A 15,036-nucleotide genomic window follows, 5' to 3' on the forward strand; every position below is an offset into this window, starting at 1 on the left:
TCTCAAGCCAGAGGATGGAGGGAACCACAGTTTACTTTTATTGCCTAGGAAAGTAAGAAAAGCACTGAAAGCAGTGGCAATTACACACACTGTGTTTGCAGAAAGGCTGCTCTCTTTTGAAGTGCAGTTTAAGCTCAGAAACACTCTGCAGCATTACAGCTATTTTACAAGCCTGTTTTGGACATTTAAAATAGAACATCTTTTACACAACTATCTCTAAAGAGGCATCTTGAAAATGTTTCCAAGTTTATTACCCAGCTTTATTTGGTTAAAGGAAGTTCCTCCAGTTAATGGGCTCGGTTGTCTAAACTGTGGGCTATCTACAAAGTTTCTTAAGGCCTGAGGACTGGCCTCATCATCACTTGGCTCTGTGCAGAAGGGCCAGGCAGGTTTTGGCAGGAGGACAAGCCCCACGCCCTGTTTATAACAGCATTGGACTGGAAATGAGCTTCTTCACCATCCACAAACAGCCTGCAGACCTCATTGCCACAGAGTACAAGAGCTTGGGAAGGCTCAGAGCAGCATCACACATTTATGCAGCAGTGGGAATCTGCACTCACTGGGATTTGCCTGGAAACCCTCAGGATCACATCCTGCAGACAGCTCTGACCCACCCACAGGTGTTTGTGCACATGCCACAACCTTCACACTGAACTCACTGCAAAACCTAGATTTACACTGCAAAATCTAGGTTTACAAAAGCTAGATTTTTGAGCAGACTTCTGTGCACTGAAACGCACCAAAAATATAAAGCTGAGAGTTGTACAAGGGAGTTCAGTGTCTCTGAGCTGCTCAAATATAGAGTCATTACTTGTAAATAGCGAGTGTGCTTTTTATGGTTTCTAACCTGAAAACATACTTATCTTTTCAGCACAGGATGGACATAATCCTTCCCCTACTTTCCTTCAAAATAAATGTAAATCAAGCACTTTCTGAAAAGTCACAGAAATGTCAAACTGTGCAACTGCTCTGGATGGACTCACTGTCATGTTCAGTTTATTCAGGAGAAGATTAAATTGCAACAAAAAGCAGAAAACATTTAAGAATTTTGCACCATTTGGCCTGCATGCAAGCGAAGGAAAAGGCATGCCACACATCTGCTTCTTGTCATGATTCGAGCCAAAACTCATGTGACAATTGCTTTGCTTTTTATTACCACGCATTCCATAAAATTCCAAGCCTCTCCCTCCTATTATGGACATAGCGGTTTCCAATCTGTTCCTGGATGTGAAGTGTGGGGTAAAATTCCTGGTTAACCAACAATTCCTTATGAACTGTTAGGTAACAGGGAGGGTAGGATTCCTCCAGGGAGCCTCGTGGAAGGGTCACAGCCAGGCTCAGAGCCTGTGAAAGGGCTTGCACAGGGGTGGGAAGCGTGAGTAACAGCACAAAGAGCATCTCCAACTCACACCATTCCCATCCCCAGGGTGTGTTTTGGGAGCTCTGATGGAGAAGGGGTTCAGTCCTTTGTGGACTTTAGAGTGGGGTGGGCAAAGGCTCTGGTGGTGCAGTTTTCTTTTGTACTGCTCAGCTCCCTTACTGAAATTCCCCATTTTCACATTTCCTGAGCTCACAAGGAACTGGAAATGGAAAGTGAGGAAATGGAAACAAGGAAATGGAAAGGGTGAGATCAGTGCACTGTGCCTGATGCCTGCCCTGGCTCCACTGATGTCCCCCCAGCAACTCATAATCCAGAGCTGGGCATCAGATATTCCACCTAAAAAACCCAGAGAATCAGGGAAACACTTAGGAGGAAAAGGTCCTGAAGATCATCAAGTCAAACCATTACTCTAAAACAAGTCCCCCAACTGAAGCACATCCACACTTTTTACAGGAGTTTTTATCCATCAGGGAGGATCCACAGAAAAAATAACCTGAGACAGCACAGCACCAGGGACTATTTGCCAAGAAATCCCCATGGAAAGGGTGGAAGGGGAAAAGGTGGGGCTGACTCTCAGTGCAGAGACAGTGAGGAGGCAATGGGTGCCCTCCTGCTGCCCCTGGGCTTCTTCCCTCAGCAGAGCTGAACCCTGGGAAGCCACAGCCAGTGCACTGGATGATGATAAACAGAATAAACTAGAGAAGCACCAGGTCCTCACCAATTTACCTCACAACAATTCATTCTTACACAGAACCACAGAATGGGGTCAAAAGGAACCTTAAAGAACATACAGCTCCAACCCCTCTGCCATTACAAGTCCCTAACTGCTGAATGTTAAGAAAAGTAGATAAACAGTGAACTTTAGGTCATCCTTGACTATGGCCCAAAAGTAGACAAGCATTTATACAGCCTCCTTGACAAATTTTCTGTGAGAAAAAAACCAAAACCAAACTCCGCAACCTTTCACCCTAAAGTGAATGGTATAAAGAATACAAGCCTGATATGACTGGAGAGATTTTTCTGGCTTCCCAAACATGTCCCAGCACACTCTGCCTGCCCCAGAAAAGTCCATACAATCAGGCTTTAAAGTTCTGATGTTCCTGAAGAAAAGCCACTTAAAGTTCCTACTGAAAAATACAGCTCTTGATTCCAATCTTTGTGGCACCTGACCTCTGCTCGGCTGGGCTAATGAGGTCACCTTCCCAAGCAAATAAATCAACATCTCTGCTCTGAAGTGAGCAGGGCAGCATTGATTTACAGCTCTTGTTTTGGGCCACGGAAAATAATCTTTAGGCTGTGAGAGCTAAGCAATTCTTACTGGTGAGATCTAGAAAGCAGTTCTAACATTATGTTACAAAGATTTATTCAACATTTCAGTTGCAGAGTGAGTCCTCTCTGCTTTCCAGTTCACAAATAATAGAATTTTTCCAAACTCTGCTGAAATGTACGTAAACTAGGTGACAGTACACCAAGTGACTGTATTTTACCAGCAGATGGATGGACAAAGCAATGCTTTGACATCTTTCAGAAAATGAGTGAATGCTAAATAACCTAAAACAGAAATTGTTTTACTGTTTCTTGTTCTTAAAGTTTTTGCTTTTCTCCTTCACATTCACAAATGAAACACATTTCCAGCATAAAAATCAGCAAAATGGAATTATTTAGGTCATAACATGAAGACTTCTTAAAACACACCCAATAAAGCCTGAATCCCTCATTCTTTGGAACATTTTCTCCTGAAAGTTGTGGTTGGATACTGTAAAGCATCATCTATTTCTGCTTTCCTCTCTCATAACAGCTGAACCAAACACTGGAAACAAAACACCAAAACTTTAAAACTCAACAGAAGGCAATGCTGTCACTCAGCCTTGCTGAATTTGTGCCCAGCTTGTGAGACTGAGAAGGCTCTGCAGCTTCCTGGCAGCCCAGCTGGGCTCCACCGCGGCTGGGTCTGTTGGGGTGCAGGGCTCAGAACCTCAGCTCCTCCCTCTCACACCAACCTCACAGCAAGAGAAATTCCCCAATACCCCTCGAGTGTAAAACACTTCTTCTGTTTTGTCTCTGGAACCTGCAACATTATCAACAGAGAATGCCAAGGACTTTAATTAGAGTGCCTGGAAACAGTTTTTGGTTTGGAATTGAGTACTAGAATGTGGTTTGCAACCCAAGACTGCAGAACTCTGTGCATGTGAGACTTCAGATAAAATGGGTTGTAATAAAAAACTGTTCTCATTAAACTCCATCAACTCATTTCTGGTAACGTAAGTTAGGAAATATCTGTGAAAGTATCACCCTCCTCTCAATATTACTGACTCTTTGGAAGCACTACTCCATGAGATTTGCAAAACATCACAGATTAAACATAATGGTAATTAAACATAAATGGTAATTTGGAGTAGGTTTTTCTCTTCAGGTCCTGCAGGTCCCTCTTGAGTGGGCCTGCTAATGTAAGGCCATTTCCCTGAATGGAAATAGACTCAAAAATTGGGGTTTGTAAACAGCCCAGACTTTAGGGGGAGAAAATCAAACGATGTAAAAGGAAAAATAATGAAGTAATTGCAGAGGCCAAACATTTCTAGCAGTATTTTTCTAACTTCTCCTCCTTATTTTGCATTTTCTAGCAGAAGCAAGCTGGAAAATGTAAACTGATGCCAAAGTTTACTGAAAGGGTACTTGATTCTGGTGCAAGTGGCCCTAAGATGTTGCTGACAACAATAACAATATTACCCAATATTGACAGTACATGTTGAAAGCATGTGTTCTCCACCAGATGACACAACTTTCACACAGACTGGAAGCAAAGAGCACATTGGACCCTGATGAAAGAAAGGGAATTAGAAAAAGAGGAAAGAGATAAAGGAAACAAAGAAAATACAGAAGTGGTGTGGATAAATGTTTTATCAAATAAGAAACCTTAAAAAAAAGTGGGTTTTTTTTAAACACACAACAGATTTGTAAATTATATTAAGGAATAGTCTGACTGTATGGCACATGACAAAGGTGCCTGGAAGTGTCAGGATAAAGTGCCACATTCAGAAAGGTTCCACGTTCTGAAAATCCTGCTGTAACTGCTGAGGAATATCCATTTCTGTGTTTGCTTACAAAGGTAACAATATAAAATGTGCCTTGCTCACCTGGCAGTCAGGGAACCAGTATATGGAAGGCAAACAATAATCCAGCTTTTAAAGAAAAATATCCAGTGCAGATGGGAAAATGAGGAATTTGTTTTGCATTTTGTTGAGGGGTTTTTATGATTATTTGGGGGGCTTTGGAGGGAGGTTTTCTTGTTTCATTTACTTTTAACTATTTCTTGTCTCTAACAGAACCAAAAGCAGGTACAAGCAGAAAAGGAATGGAGGGTTTTTTCTCTTTTCTTAATGTCTTATAGTCCTCATGGTACCTTGTATTTAAATACCCCCTTTCACACACAGCTAAAAAAGGCAAAAGTAAAGACAGACATCTCAGAGGAAGGCGATGCTTCAGTTACTGGTTAGCCAGAACAGGGACTCCTCTTCCCCTGCAGGAGCAGGCATATGGCAGGGTGGGATGGAGCCAGGAGAAAACTGAGCCTCATTCAGGGGAGGAGGCATTTCTGGCAGCCAGCAGAGCCCAACTGCAGAGCTGAATCACCCCCTCCAAGTGTCTGATGCTCTCTGCTGACAGCAAACAGAGACCACGGCCAGCAGGCTCCTAAATCACTCGCCTCAGATAAGCTGCTAAAATTAGGAAAGGGGAATTGAGGCAACATCCAGGACAGCAGAACGATGCTACAGTGTTTGAGACAGGAAACCTGGCCTTGCATGGCACAAAATGATGGCAGACATGCCTTCCTGGCTGCTGAAGTATTCCAGGCCAATGGGATCCTAAATCCCTTCACAAGAAGGGAGCAGCATGAGCTCCTGGACTAACGCATTTGGTAGTTCCATCCCTTACCTGGGTGGCTATTGGAAAAAACCTGTGTTGGAGGAACCAAGGGGATGGGCTCACAAATCAAGCATTAGAATCTCCAGTGTGCCAAATTCTGCTCTGATGGTTGTGCAAAGGAAAGAGCAACGCCACCAACACCCACCCACAGGGCAGGAGGGACCTGCCAAGGGGATCATGCTCTGGCCATGAGCAATGGGACAGGGAGCAGCAGCCCTAAATGCAAACCAATGAGGATGAACACAGACTGAGCTGTTCTGGAAGCACTGCAGCTCTTCCAGTGTGAGGCTCAGCAGGGGAAGGTGATGCCTTGGAGTGGTTACCTAGAACAGAGGCTAGATAAAGTTAAGAGAATAAAAGCAGGTATTTAATAAAGGGCTTCAATAGATGCACCCTGGGCAGTCACAGCCTCCCAGAGGCCACACCCAAGGTGGACAATGGGCACCAGTTTTTCAGACAATTATAAGTTTGGCCCATTTACATATCAGGGGTTAATCCTCCAATTACAGCTTCAGCTAATGAAGTCATTTACCCCCAGTTTGCTCCCCCCAACTCACTTTTGTTTGTACTTTTTGGGGCCTGAGGCTGTAGGGTGTCCTTGGGTTCCAGGCCCAGAGGAATTGTTTTGTCTGACCAAAATGTGAAGGCAGTAACTAACACTGTGTATGGAGTTTGGAGTTATGCACTAATACATCAGTATTACAGGATCTGAAAAATACAGGATCTGAAAAATAGAAAAGCTGAAATCCTGAGGCATCCAAGGTGTGACTGGGATGGCTGGGAGAGGCTCTGAGGACAGACAGCACAGCCAGAGGAGGGGGCCATGGTGCTGCTCCTCCCCACAGCAAGGAGCTGGGCTGGGGAGGCTGCACATCCTGGGATTCCAGCTCCTCTGACTCCCAGGGAGCCTGGGCAGCCCCACTCTGCAGGGGTCAGTGGGTGGCAGCTCCTACACACCCCACATTCCCTCTGCAGTTTCCCTTTGGTTGGCACATTGCACAGAAATTCTCACGAGGAGCAAAGAAATGTGTCAGCCTTTGCCATCAGCTCTCACTTCCCTCCTCAAGTACAAGAACAGTTATTTCCCTTTTGGATCTGGCATATCATTAGTGTCTAATATAATGCATAAAAGATTTTTGATAAAATATGATTTAGCCTGAAGCATACTTTTATTAAAAAGCTTAACTCTACAATATGCACAAGCATTAATAAAACACCAGATTATAATTAAAAAGAAAATATCCAAGTTATTTCAATGTCCTTAAAACTCCCACACACTTTTGTTGTTTTCTTTGGTTTGATTTGTTGGGGGTTTTGTTTGTTGGGTTAGTTATTTTTAAATAAATAAAGTTGGTCAAAACCAAGATATTTCCCAGCACTGCCTTCTCATAAGTGACAGTTAACATTTTCCATTAGCATATATACATATCTTGCCTGAGCTGAAGTTATTAGCTGGAAAAATGAACAAAGTTTCTATTTGTCAGCTCCTGAGTTAAAGAAATGCCAAATACAGCTTTGTCTGAGGATAGTTTGGAACACCTCTGCTCTGGGAAATCTTGGCTTCTGGTCTGGTGGGAAGATGGGAACTGGAGTTCATTTGATCCCTTTCCAGCCAGGGTGTCCAATAAATGCTATCAGCCCAAATCTGATGGAAACAATCTCACAAAAAGATCTGTAGCTCATCTTGACAATCCATATCAGGAATTTTTTAATGCCACAGAAATTAACATTTCTTTTGATTTTTTCCCCCCCAAAGCAGATTTTTCATCTTATTAAAAATCTAATGTTGGCTGTTCAATGACAGCAGCCTTCTTTCAGTGCAGTCTCAATCCAAGAAAAGTGCTAGTATGGATTAAAAGCATATGGTGGAGCAGGAATTTCTGCATGTCCTACTTAGGCCAGCCACTTCCCTGCTCTGAGTAACACGCTGCACTTCATTAGAACTGAACCAAGACTATTTGGTTGTACTTCAAAGTGCATCTCTAAGGTAAACAGAACAACCTCCCATTTTCCTGAGAAACTGATATTCCCACAAGTGAAGTGACTTGCCCAAGGCTACAAGCCCTGACTGCCAAACCCAGGGTTAGCATCAGCCCTGCCTGCCAGAGAAAATGCTCAGCCTCGGATTGCTTTGCAAGCTCCAGGTTCATTCTTCATAAAAAAGGGATGAAATAGAATTACTTATCTCTGAGGGCTCCTGTGGTCTATAAATAACACTTGTGCACTGCTAAGTCAGAGCATGCCTTGTCAGGGGTGGCAGAGGGAAAGTAGCAGTGGAAAAGTAGCTCCTTTTTTTTGCTGTGTTAGTTGGACACACTTTTATGTGTAAAGCATGTTTTTAGTCTAAAAGAGTAGGCAAAATGCTGCAATGCCAGCTGTGGACAACACCAGCTTTGTGGGCAGGGATGGTGCCAGCTGCCTGCCTTCAGAAGCATGTAATAGTAGAAGGATATTTTATGGAAGAAAAAGTTCAGATTATTTTACAAATCTGTTTCATTTTCCCTAACTTTTCACAGCTGCAGAAGTGTACAGACATTTTTCAATGTTTGCTTTCAGATGAATGCCATTTCACCTCACACACCAACTCCTGGCCAACTCTGTCAGATTGCCCATTCTGGGACAATGGATGCCATTTGCTGCATTTTGCCTACTCTTTTAGACTAAAAACATGCTTTACCCATGAATGTGTGTCCAACTAACACAGGAAAAAAAAAAAAAAAAGAGGAACTACTTTTCCCTTGCTGAAGGGTTCCCAAATGGACAGACTCATTTGGGTTGGTGTGAGGCCCTCCACTCTTATTTCCCTCTGCCTTCTTGGTAGCCACAAACCCAACTTAATCAAGCTTGCAGAAAATTGCAGAGGCAATAATTTTTGCTCTCTCGTACTGAAATTACATAAAAAACCCTTTGATTTCTTTTCTGTCAGCTGCACCACAGAAAAAAAAACAATACACCAGCAGAGACAACAAGGAAAACCATGAAAGGAGAATGTGTGCACTTCTAAATAGTGTTGCTTCTTCTGAGGAAGTTTTTTCTCCTAACAAATGTAATAAAATACAGCTTCAAATATTTCCTCTTCTATATTTCTTCTATTTTCAGAACTGAGTTTTAATCTGTATGTTTACAAGTGTAGTGCACACCACAGGTGCTAACAGAAAATTAGAAGTAACAGAAGCCCTTTTTGTGTTCATCTGTTCTCTGACACAGCTGAAGCAGGAGACAGCAGCACCCACCTCTCTGTGCTGTTCTTGTCTTACAGCATGCCCAGGATCCCAAGCCTTTCCTAAAGCTCTCCCAGAAATTTTTCTAATTACTCCATGCTGGCTCCCTCCCAAGTAGCATTTGGAGAGCAGCAAAGGAGCAGCAGGGTGAAAATCACTTAACTGAAGGCCAGCTGGAAACCTGAACACCCCATCTTTTGCTAAGCCTGTTCTGCTGGGCAGCAATTCCACCAATAAAATGACCTCTTTTCTTGTGCCTTGACACAAAAGGTGTTTTCAGACATAGTGTGAAGTGTTACAAAGAGGAATAAACTTCTTCAGAACAATCATAGGCTAGAACATTGATAGTGAGGATGTTTTATTAAATATCACTTAAGCTCAGATGCAGTCCCTGATCCTACAGGGTGTGTGAGGAAATCCAAGTTCTGACACTACTTCTTAAAACTACTATTCCATTTACTCAAATTCCATACCCTTAACAGAAACCTAAATAGTTTTATACAAATAAAATTTGTGAATTTCACAAGGATGCAATAATATAACAGCAAAGGCACCTGAAAAGATTTATACTAAAGCCATATGAATCAACTTTGAAACTAGAAACAGCAAGCAGAGCAAACAACAGTGTTCTGAGCAGCTGAATGAGTGCTCCAGTGTGGGTATGGGGATTTTTAGGTAATGCTCCCTTGTAAGTGTTATTGTCAGATCTAACAGCAGCAATGCATCACTTCTGCAATGAGCAGATACTGTCAAGAGATCACAACTGGCCTGATAAAGCACAGGACAAACATGTACTGGGGAAAAAATATATATCCTGCAGGTCAAGCTCTGAAGATGAGACAGGGATGAGAATTGAGTTATCTGACTAAGGTGGTAGCTAGGTCATGGCAACATCAGGAACACAAAAGAAATCTTTTCATTCCCAAATGGCCCAGCAGTGACAGGACAGAAGCATAAAGGCCACAATCAGTAGAAAACATTCTATGAATCCCACCAGACTGGAATTCATTGACTCTGACTCCCTCATGGCTTCAAGTGCCCTAAACTTGGAACCACGGACAGCAGAACCAGCCACCCCATCATCTTCTTGTTGCTGTTTGCTCCTTTTCTGTGCAGAAGCTGCATTAGCTTCTCATCTTGCAGCAATGCCAATACTTCAGTGCCATTCTCTGGGCTCTGGGGATGGTTTGGGTCAGGACCTGCCTGGTACAAGCCAGGATGCTCCATGCCTTGGTGGCTGATGAGTACTGGGAGCTCCTCTGTAACAGCATTGAACTTCTGCACCAAGGATCTCCCACTGCTGCTGCACTCTGCAAGGTGCAAAAGCTTATGGACTGTGACCCATCCAGCCCCTGCACAAAGGCCCTAAACACAGTCCTCTCTGCTTTTTTCTCCCACAGTTCATCCTTCCACTGACATGTGGCTTTTCTTTTAGGAAGCTGACTGCTATTTTTACCAGGATCTGTGTTAGCAGAGGAGAACAAACATCACTCTTTGGAACAACGCCAAATAACCATGGTGCAGACACTGCTTGGTGTTCACTCCATCCAGCAGAGCTGCTTGCAGTATTATCAACAAGTCCTACAAGCAAGAAGGTGGCACAAAACATCACATGGTCCGTGCCCAACGGCGAGGTATTTCTGGTAAGTGCCTCCAATTCATCACCCACCTGTTCAACAGTCCTGAGAAGAGATTTATGTCCAAATAGCCACAAGCTCCAGGAGTGGGATGGAGAAAGGCTGTCCCCCTTTGCTGGGAAACCTGATCTTCACCAGAACTGATTGCAGGAACGAATGCAGATCAGATAAATTCAGTGGTCTATGATTTCTCCATTCTTTGTGTTCCTACATGGTTTGTGTTGGGATTTTTCTATTTGATACAAGCAGCACGGGATAAATGGAACTGGCAGAATGTGTCATCCCATGTTTTCCTTTCCATTCAGCTGACGTGCTAATTTTGTGTAACACAAGAAATGAACAGCACTTTCCAGATGTATGAAATTGGGTTTTAACAACCAAGTAAGGCAGGAATTTTTTTCTTTTTTATGGGATCACAGTTTCCTCAATTAAATTTTAAGAGAATTCAGCTTTGGAAACACTGAATGCTGTATTTTACAGTTCTCTGAGGGGAAAAAAAAAGTGAGGTGGGAGGATGTATGCCTATTTTCAAAGTATAGACTTAACAAAGCATTACTTTAAAGTCAGTGATTTTCAAGTTGGTTGTTCATGTCTGCTTAAATGCCTGTGGGTAAGTGTGCTGAGGTCTGTAATACATTCCAAATGGTCAGTGCTGTTATGATACTCTCACAATGACTGCACTACAAGACAGATTAAATCAACCTTTAAGAGGTGTAGAAAGGAAATATTTTTCCCTTTTCTGGCTAAGTCGAACAATTTTTCATGTCACAACCCCATCTAACAGCTCAGAAGGATGGTGGCAGACTGTAGTGAAGGTGCTCTGCCACACAGAGCCCAAAAGCTCTGCCAGGGGTGTGAGCCCAGCAAGCCTGAGCTGGCTGGAACTGCACAGGGTTGAGCTGGGCTCACTTGGGCTTTATACCAGTTGTAGGAAGAACCAGCATTTTAAATTTGCTCATTTTGCCAAAGACAAAACAACTGCTGACCAAGGGAGGTGCACATGTGTTTATGTGCCTGTCCACAAAGAGAGAGGAAATCTGAATCCATACACAGGCAAGTAAACTACAAAGAGGAAGTCAACCAAGCTGTCAGCACAGAATTCCTTGCAGAATGGAAGGCAACAGAGCTCCTCAAAGAACTGAAAGCATTAAAAGAAACTTGTTTGCTGCTCTTCTGGCTTTTTGTTAAGTCATCTGTGAAAACCATGCACATAGGTGTTTGAGTAAGGGATAATGCATTGAGTTACCTGTCCCCACTGAGGAGAGGCATCAGTTCAGACTGGGGACACTGGCACTGACACCCCTCTGTAACCACAGAAAACAGCAAAACTCCCTGAAGTGACAGCATCTTGAAATTCATCAATTTCCCAGTTAATTATTCTTGCAAAAGAACACGGCAGAAATATGACACTGAGACAGGCTCTGACCTCCTCTTCAGAACCAGCTCAAGAACCTGGTCAGATTTAAGCTCCACTGAAGTAACAGAATCTACAACAATACAAATTTATTCAGCGAGTGGAAAGTAACAGCAGTTCTAGAAGGGGGATTTCATGACATTGAGTGACTGGGCAAAAGAACTGAGGGGTTAAGTTGGGCATCACCAGATGGAGCCAGAGAAAAGCTGCCCTAAATCCAGCACACTGAGGGCACACAATCAGCCATCACTGCTCAGGACAGAGCACAGGATTGTTATGGTCAGTCTGGGAACATCAGCTCACTGTTCAGCCACTCTCAGAAAGGACAAAGATTATTTATTCTTAATTTTTCTTTCTCAGATTTCTTTCCCCCCTTTTTTTTTCTACCTATATATATATATTTTTACCACTTCAAAGCCACAGTAAGCCTGTGTCTTGGACACTCCATGGAATTCTGGATATCCAAACTCAAAGAGGACACTGCTACAGTACGGAGAGGTATAAAAATGGAAATAAATATTTTAAAGATGTAGGGCAGCTGGAATCCTAGGACAGGCTAAACATATTAAGGCTCTTCAATGTGGGAACTAGATAGCTGTGAGTGGTATGATTAAAGTCAATAAAATCCATGAATGGCCAGTAAAAGGAGGAAATTTGGTTTTTACACAGTCTCAGGGTGATTTGGAGGAACAGGACATTAAATTAAGCTATCAGATAGCAGGGTTAAAACAGGAATATACTTGGTTATATCACATATACTGCACCATGCAGAAACCAAGAGAGTCATTCCTAACACACACACAGGTACTGCTCAGGCTGACAGTCAGCTTTCCTCACAGAGCTGCAGGCTCTGAAGGGGAAAAGATGCTTCTCTGACCAGCAGCACTTAAACTTGCTCACAGAAACATGTTCCACCCATACCTGCACTGGGTTTGTCTTTTTTACAGCACTCTGAACCTCCAACAGCAATCCCAGTGGCTGCAGCAAAGGCACAAATAGGTTTTTTCAGTGGTATTCCTACTTTTCTACTGGAAGTCTGACTTCAGGCTGCAAAGTTTCTTCCTAAGGACAGAGCCCCAGGACAGAGAGGGTTAGTGCAAGCCAAACACCCCAGGAGCTGTTCTCCCCCAGATCAGGGTCACTGCAAATGGCACAAAGCTCCAGCCTCTCTGTGCAGTGTCATCAAATACTCACCATCCTCCACACACAGCCAGGCACTGAAACACACAGTACTGGTGTTTGTGTCTGCTAATAGCAGGGCTGATTTCTACCACCTACAACCACAACCATTATTATTATCATTACTATTAACAATAATATAATTAGTAGTAATACACTATTGATTTATTAATAATTTATAAATTCAATAATTATACAATATTATAATATTATATGCTATAATCAGTAAATTATAAATTTATTTATTAATTAATAATACCAAACACTATTTAACAGATCTGTACTCAGATACTGTGTATGTACTTGTTTCATTTACCAACATAACTTCGTGTGCTTTATATCTCCTTAGAAAGACTAGAGAAAAAAAAGGACAAGCAGAGTGTTACAATTTCTATTGTGCTTTAGGCAACTCTTGAATTTGAAATAGTAGATAGTACATTAAGATGATGTACCATGAAACCCAAGAGGATAAATCTATAAATAGATTACATGGCTGACTTTCAAAAGGATTTTAAGTATCCTCTCATAATTGGTCCACCCAGTGTTACTGAAACATTCAACCAATTTTTCAGACCCTTTTATATCTAAAATATATACCACACAGTGCCCATAGCAAGTTTTCCATTCAAAACTATTTTTCTTTTTTAAAATTACACCTTTAAACCTTAATGATTATCAAAACCTAATCTACCTGAAACCAGCCTGAAGATTTGTACCTCTCTTTGCAGCCTGACTCAGCAGTGCAATTCACCTTTTGACAACAGCAGATCAATTAGGAGGCATCAAATTTATCAGCTGAAGGCCCTGGCTGCCCAGCCCTGGGATCTGCAGTGCCAGGAATGTCTCATGGGGAAAAGGAAACATGGAAACACCCACAGAGACCCACAACAGCAAACCCAGCCCAACACACCCAGGGTGCAGCTTGTTCTCAAACCATGCCCTGCAATTACAGCACAGCCAAGTGGTGTTTCCTGCCCACACTGATCACTCTGCTTGGCTGGTTTTGCTCCTTTCATGTAAAAATAATCACTTTTTCTGCGTGAGACAGAGCAGCTATTTCCTTCTAGGAAAAACATCCAGTGCAGACAAACACAATGCAGTCCTTCCAAGTGAGTAATTTGCCTGGACACGGATTTCCCCTCTTCTGTCCCAGCCCTGGCAGGAGCCACCTCAAGCACTGAGATGCACCTGAGAGCTGGCAGGGGGAAAGCCCTGTCACTGCAAACACACCTGGGCTGCTCCACGAATGCACTCAAGTGCAGAGCTTGTTTCTGCAAACTATCATGTTTCCTCCTTCCCTTTTGTCAGTATTTTGTTGAAATTCCTTTTAAATTGAAATTTCTTTTTCTTTTTGGATTTCAATTTATACAACAATACCTCATTCACTATGGAAAAAACAAGACAAGTTGGTTTTGGGGGTTTTTCCAGGGGAACTAATGTTGAGCAATGTGAAACCATGGTAACTGTCAACTTCCACAAGGTTATGCTATAAAAGAAAATGAATTGGTGCAACCATCTCTTAAACACTTCTGTGGGTTATCACCACAGTAAATCTGACAAACCCACACTTCATCCTATAACCAGATTTTCATTTCAATAAGGGAAACCATTGATCATTTTAACAAGCTATTTGTGATCTACAGTCAGCAGCTCCCACAGGAAGTAAATCTGTGCTAAGGAAAAGAGGAGAAGAGTATTTCTTTCAATGGTTTCTCTTCCATCAGCACAGGGCAGCAAGGGATGAGATTTAGGGGCCCTGGCTGGGACAGGAAACTCTTGGTAGGAGCAGCTAGAGGTATCTTGCAGCACAAGAATCTACAGAAATGTTAAACTTTATTGTCCTTTGAGCCAGGGAAAAATAAAAGACCATGAGGGCCAATTAACCACACAGAGCTGCTGAAGCAGGAATGAACAGAGAATAAACCTGAGCACAGCAGAGCTGGGGAGAAAAGGCTTCCAGGGAAAATTTCCTGGTTATCAGATTTCCTACAAGACTCTACAAGCAATGGCCAGTGACATCCTGGGGGTTCTGGCTCACATTCCTCCTTCCTTCCCAGGATCTGCAGTGAGACAAGGAGTGTGGATGAAATCAGGACTTCTGTCCCACCAGAATAACTCAGGAATCCCTGCTCTCCTACACCCAGCCGTACAATGGAGGCTCTCTCAGATGGCAGCACTCCTTCCAGCACACATGGAAACTGAGTTCCTGAGCCCCAAGGTCCAGGCTTCAGTCATGCTTAAAATGGCTCCCATTAAAACAACATGGCTCAGTTGACCCTC

General features: G+C 42.8%; 1 protein-coding gene and 1 long non-coding RNA gene across 6 annotated transcripts in view; both read right to left on the reverse strand.

The window, feature by feature from the left end:
* The window catches only part of LOC135309655 (glypican-5-like), a 381,061-nt gene that overhangs the window by 195,111 nt on the left and 170,914 nt on the right, over positions 1–15,036 (reverse strand). The window lies entirely within an intron of this gene.
* LOC135309656 (uncharacterized) lies at positions 8,820–13,570 on the reverse strand. Its single transcript, XR_010369843.1, has 3 exons — positions 13,448–13,570; positions 10,196–10,303; positions 8,820–10,107 (listed from the first exon to the last, which is right to left on the reverse strand). It is a non-coding gene; the product is annotated as an uncharacterized LOC135309656 (long non-coding RNA).

This window comes from Passer domesticus, chromosome 11 (assembly GCF_036417665.1).
Source record: "Passer domesticus isolate bPasDom1 chromosome 11, bPasDom1.hap1, whole genome shotgun sequence".
NCBI lineage: Eukaryota > Metazoa > Chordata > Aves > Passeriformes > Passeridae > Passer > Passer domesticus.